Source organism: Mustela lutreola, chromosome 5, assembly GCF_030435805.1.
Source record: "Mustela lutreola isolate mMusLut2 chromosome 5, mMusLut2.pri, whole genome shotgun sequence".
Lineage (NCBI taxonomy): Eukaryota > Metazoa > Chordata > Mammalia > Carnivora > Mustelidae > Mustela > Mustela lutreola.
In genome coordinates, this window is record NC_081294.1 from 15,205,415 (window position 1) to 15,212,038 (window position 6,624).

Sequence of the window (6,624 nt, forward strand, 5' to 3'; positions counted from 1 at the left end):
CATGCATCATTTAAACAGCTGTGTAAATAAATAACAGTTTAACTTGTATTTTGAAAGTGCATGCAGTCAGTGCAGTAATATGTTGGCCTAACAGAAAGAGAAAGTTATTTTTTCATCATGAATAAAAGTAAATTCATTTCCTAAATGCTGATGATTGTAAGGTCCACACGGAAATAAAATAGTTTGTCCACATGACAGCATATTGAAAAACAAAGTGATGATAACCTTAAGCAAAATCAAGGCAAACCAACATCTTGGCAAATCCCAAAGAAAAAGAAATGGAAGAAAAAGAAAAATCAGTAACATGGGGACAAATAAAGTCTTCAGACAAAAGGGAACTTGCTTTATTATTTATTTTGAAATATTTAATCACATAAGATAAAATAGAATATTTTGAGCAGCATTCCCATCCCATATCTGTTGAGAATCATCTCAAAGTTCTTTTTCTGTAAAATTTTCTTTTAAGGTTTTGCTATATCTCAAGGAAAGCTCAAAGTGTGTTTTCTCCATCATTAAAATTTGAGAGATAAAATGCCTGGCTTGTCCTGACTTTCATACCTTACTTACCTAAGCCATCATTTCAAATTTGGGATGCCTTTTTGTAAAGCTTTTGACAGCAGATCATCTGTGTGGAAGGATTGTTGTTGTTAATTACTATATTTGAAAAAATTTGTTTTTGTTTTGTTTTAAGATTTTATTTATTGATTTGACAGACAGAGATCGCAAGTAGACAGAGAGGCCGGCAGAGGGGGTGGGGAAGCAGTCTCCCCACTGAGCAGAGAGCCTGATGTAGGGCCCAGGACCCTGGGATCATGACCTGAGCCAAAGGCAGAGGCTTTAACCCACTGAGCCACCCAAGAGCCCCTGAAAAAATTTTTTAAGCTGTCAATCATTCCAACTATGCAATAAAGGTAGTTTGGTGGAAAACCCTACATTTGTTTCAGGCCTATCATTGCCTGAAGAAAACGGAAGAAAATGGTTTTGAATGATTAACTGATTGTTAAACAGAAACCCATGTTTTTCACCCTCTCCAACCCTCCTGATTTGTGCTAGATATAAAAATAAAGACTCTGAAAGAAAACAAAGCCATTCCCCTTTAAGAGTTAAATGATCTTCATGACCAAAAGGAATTCTAGTGCAATCCTGATCTTCGGGTAAAACAGAGTCCTTACTCTTAGTCCAAAACTTTATTCCTACTGAGAAGCTGGTGGAAGCATCTACTTACCTAAGTGAAAGTATCACCAACTTAATTCATGGAAAGATAAATGTCGAATTTATTTTAAAAATGCATTTATCTTTGCTGAAGTGTTTATGATACAGGAGTGAGTTCCACGTAAAATCTACAAAATCATCTTAGTATAGGTCCATTATTAAGCTAATTGTCATAAAATTTTGATTTATAAGACCTTAAAACCACATTACTTAACTTCAAGTTTGTTAAATTTTTAAATTGTATCTATCTAATCTATTCATCTATTTATTGGATTAGCAATTTATATGAGGTTTGCATTCACTTTTATTTGCAAATGTTGGTTGACACTTTAGCCTATTGTCTCACAACCTTCTACAAAATAAAAATGTATTAGCTAATATTATCCTCATATATTTTTTAATACGGGAAATTGAGATGAATTGATAAGATAAGCATACTTTTTAGGAGATAAGAACAGAAACAGAGAGAGGCAGAGACAGAGAACGAAGGTACAGAAATTAAGTCAGGAATAATAAAAGAGAATATAGAGGTGCCTGGGTGGCTCAGTGGGTTAAGCCTCTGCCTTCGGCTCAGGTCATGATCCCAGGTCCTGGGATGGAGCTCTGGTTAGGGCTTATGCTCAGCGGGGAGTCTGTGCTCCTTCTGCCCCCTCTCCCTTCCCTCTTCTCCCGTCTCTTCCCACCCCTACCACCCCAGCTCCTGCTCTCTCTCCCACTTGCTCTGTCTCTCTCAAGTAAAGAAATATCTTTAAAAAAAGAGAGAGAGAGGATATAAACAAATTGCACCGACATTTGAAAATGTGGATGTAATGGACACATATCTATTAAAGAACAAACCTAAAAACAGATGAAAAAAGAAATAGAAAACCTGAAAGTGAGAAGCCTATTACAATTAAAGAAATTGTAGTAGTGATCAAACACACACATACAGCTTAGATGATCTTGCCACTAGGTTTTATCAACCATTTAAGGTGCAACTAATTCTGAAATTTCATAAATCATTCTAAATAGTTGAAAAAGAGAAATCATGCTCCTTGACATTTTATAAATGTAGCAAAAACTTTTATACCAGAGACTAATAAAAAACAGTTTGAAATAAGATAATTACAGTATAGTAACACTTATGAACAAATGTGAAACTAAACTCTAAAAATATTGAGAAACTAAATCCAACAATGTACTTTAAGTATAGTACATTTTGGCACAGTTTGATTCAATATCCATAATGGTGGTTTTAACAACTACCTACCACTGTTATAACTGGTCCAACTTGTGGATAAAGCTGTACACTTTAGGTTTTAACTTTTGAAAAGATTTTTAAATATTTGCTCATCAATATTTGTAATAAATATTCTCATTCTCAAAATATTTATGTTTAAATTACCCAGTATAAGGAAATAGCATAGAAATAAAACATATTTATTTTAAAAAGACATGCTTATAGCTGTATCTATACATCAGTGTATTTGTATAAGAAAATATATGCATTAAATTTTCAATAATTTTATAGGTTTTCATAACATTTAATAATTACTGCTGAACTTAATATACATTTCAGTGAGCATCATATATGGAATATAAAATGAATCCCCTGAAGATAAAATCATCCTATAAAATCTGAGTTATATTTAGGAAATTTCTAAGTTTTCTTTAAATCCTGTTTTCTGTTGACAAAATCACCCTATAATAATTATCACTCAAATTATCATTCATATAATGTTTACAAAAATGTTATTAAGACTAAAATTAATGATTTATAGTAGTATATCAGAAAGAAAAATTAAATAAACTTCTAAAATTACAGCACAAATCCAGGTTTTTCAAGGAGAAGACATATCCAAATTTGAGTTCAATAGAGATATTTCCAAGATCCATGGAAATGGGTCACCTTTATTGACATTTACACCATGTTAGTAAGAGGTAATTGGGCTTATGGATACTAATATTATTCTCCTAGTTACAAACAGACGTGAACAAACACAGACATCTCCAAAGAAGGCCTGCCCTTACATTATTTATCACATAGAGAGTTAAAACAGAGGTCTCATTTTCTTCGGGAAGGTAGATATTGCCAACATTAATCTGAATTCCTATTTCTGCCTCTTAGATCTAGCATTAAAATAAAGGCTTCCTCACTTGGTAAAATGCATAAGAGGTGTCGGTGTTAATAAAAAATGGACACAAAGTCTTGTGGGGAAACATGCCTTTCCAACAGTGTACTACCACAAACATTTAGTGATTGCATCAATTTTTTTATAATTCAGCATTTCTTTTTCTTCTGCAAAGAGATTGATGAATTTATTAGCAACTAGTTTTGCCAAATCAGCAACTGAAATCACCATTGTTTTATTCATAAACTACTTTTTAAAAAAAATTTTTTATTATTTTCAGCGTAACAGTATTCATTGTTTTTGCACCACACCCAGTGCTCCATGCAATCCGTGCCCTCTCCAATACCCACCACCTAGTTCCCCAACCCTCCACCCCCGCCCCTTCAAAACCCTCAGATTGTTTTTCAGAGTCCACAGTCTCTCGTGGTTCACCCTATTTTTAATATAGATTTTATTTATTTATTTGAGAGAGAAAGAGGGAGAATGAGAGAGAGAGAGAGAGCATGAGAGGGGAGAGGTTAGAGGGAGAAGCAGACTCCCTGCCAAGCAGGGAGGCAGATGCAGGACTCAATCCTGGGACTCTAGGATCATGACCTGAGCCAAAGGCAGTTGCTTTAACCAACCGAGCCACCCAGGCACCCTACACATAAACTACTTTTAAAAATCTTGGTACATGGTGCTTGGGTGGCCCAGTTGGTGGGTTAAGCCTCTGCTTTCTGCTCGTGTCATGATCTCAGGGTCCTGGGATCAAGCCCCAAATCAAGCTCTCTGCTCAGCAGGGAGCCTGCTCCCCCCTGCCCTCTCTGCTTGCCTCTCTGGCCACTTGTGATCTCTGTCTGTCATATAAATAAATAAAATCTTCTTAAAAAAAAATCTTGGTGCATGTAGTGTTGTATTTTATAGTCTGAGTCCTCTGAAAACTTTTACAAATAGATAAGTTACAGTATAAAGGATTGGAGAAATCAATGGTCACTCTGAACAAAATTTCAGAACATTAATATTAGACTTGATTTTATTGTTTTTAAATTTATAGGTGGTACTAGAACACCTAAAGCAATAATGAACAGTAAAATATTTAAGAATGTGTTAAATTATGTGCAATATAATTATTCCAAGTCCAAAATTAACTACATAAAATTCAATTATAAAGGAATATATTTTAATTTTGATTTTAATTTTTACTAAATTAAAATAGAATCATATGTAATGTTGATATCTATTGTTTAAAGTTTCCAAGGTTGACCTAGAAGTAGCTTCTTGCTCTTTCTCGAACCTCTGTTAGTCTGAGCTTACTCGCCTCCACTCCAGCTTTCACCACATCCATCAGGGTAACCCAAAAATCCTATAAGGTGCACACCTCCAACCCCATACCTTTGGTAGCTGCTTGTGCAGGTGCCCACCTGGCACCCACACCAGCTCCCTAGTCTTTTCCCACATGGCCAGGAGTGACAGCTTCAGGGGTATCCTGTCCTGCCAATCAAGCATGACATGACTGGGATATGGTGGGGCCAGGGGTATGGGGGGCATCACAGCTATCTCACTGAACCAGAGACTTCTGAGCCCCCTTAAGCTGGAAGTGAACCCCAATATCCAGGCTGTGCATACCCAAGAGAAGGAGAAGATTAAGACCCTCAACATCTTTGTCTCCTTCATCAACAAGCTGCGGCACCTGTAGCAGCAGAACAAAATTATGGAAACCAAGTGCAGCCTCCTTAGCAGCAGAAAACAGCTCAGAGCAACATGGACAACATGCTTCAGAGTTCCACCAACAGCCTTTGGCTGCAGCTGGGCACACTTCACTGGCCAGGAGAAGCTGAAGCCAGAGGTGGAGCTTGGCAACTTGCAAGGGCTGGTGGAGGACGTCAAGAAGAGGAGGAGATCAAAGAGCATGCATATATGCAGAATGAATTTGTCCTCATTGAGAAGGATGTGGATGAAACTTACATGAACCAGGTAGAACTCAAATCCCGCCTGGAAGAGCTGACCAATGAGTTTAGCTGAAGGTATGTATATGAAGAGAAGATCCGTGAGATGTAGTCACAGATCTCAGGCACATCCATGGTGCTGTCCATGGACATGGACCGCAACATTGCAGAGGTCAAGGACCAGTAGAAGGACATCACCAACCTCAGCTGGTCTGAGATTGGGACCAAGTACCAGATCAAGTAAAGTACTCGAAGTTGCAGACATTGGCTAGGAAGCACCAGGATGAATTTTATTGCACAAGGATAGAGATTTTTTATATGAACCACAACATCAGCCCAATCCAGGATGAGACTGAGGACCTCAAAGGCCAGAGGGCTTCCCTGGAGGCAGCCATCGCTGATGCTGAGCAATGCAGTTCAGGTAGAGCAGTGCAGGTAGACGGTTGTTAATGAAGCCAATGCCAAGCTGACCAAGATAGAGGCCACCCTGCAGCGAGCCAAGCATGACCCTGCAGAGAAACTGCACCAGTACCAGGAGCTTCTGAACATCACACTGGTCCTGAACATGGGGATATCGGCCACTTACTCCAAGCTGCTAGAGAGGAGGAAAGCCTGTTGGAGTCTGGGATGCAGAACACAAGTATCCATACTCAAGTCCCCAGCAGCTACTCAGGTGGGTTGAGCTCAGCTTATGGGGATCTCATGAGCCCTCGCCTCACCTGTAACCTGAGCTCTTTCCAGTCCAGGTTCCTCTCTAGCAGAGGCTCCAGTTCCTTCAGCCCATGTCAGCTCCTCCCAGGCTATGGATGTGAGGAAGGGAAGCTTGTTTTTCAGTCGTCTGATGTCATGTTCAAGTGAACAGTCACTGTGGTCTCTCTCAGCCTTCCTGCTTCTGTGGCCTCTGAGGGAAGGAGCTGTGCAGGGGAGAGCTGGGAACAGGAAACCCACCTGAGAGGCTCGCCCTCAGTGCTCAGCCTACGCTTGGAGGAACTCTACTGCCCTGGCTATCCCTTCTTGCCCATGCCCACAGCTAAAAGCCAATTCAAATGTCTTTTCCCAAATAAAGCTTCAGATGGCTCTGCCAATATCATCCCCCCATATTTTCCCCCAAGGTTATTTTGCAAATTGAAACTGGAACATGGTGCAATATATCATGATGTGCTTTTTGTAGCAAAATTGATTATGCCTCAATTTTAAAAGCACAATTTCCTTGGATATCGAGTTTTTTTTCTTTTAAAAGATTTTATTCGTTTGACAGAGAAAGAGAGAAAAAGAGAGTACAAGCAGACAGAGTAGCAGGCAGAGGGAGAGGGAGAAGCAGGCTCCCCGCTGAGCAAGGAGCCAGATGTGGGGCTGGATTTCAGGACCCTGGAATC

At 39.0% G+C, this 6,624-nt stretch overlaps 1 pseudogene; it reads left to right on the top strand.

The window, feature by feature from the left end:
• The first annotated feature begins 1,116 nt into the window (after nucleotides 1-1,116).
• On the top strand, nucleotides 1,117-6,106 carry LOC131831092 (keratin, type II cytoskeletal 8-like; annotated as a pseudogene).
• The last annotated feature ends 518 nt before the right edge of the window (nucleotides 6,107-6,624 follow it).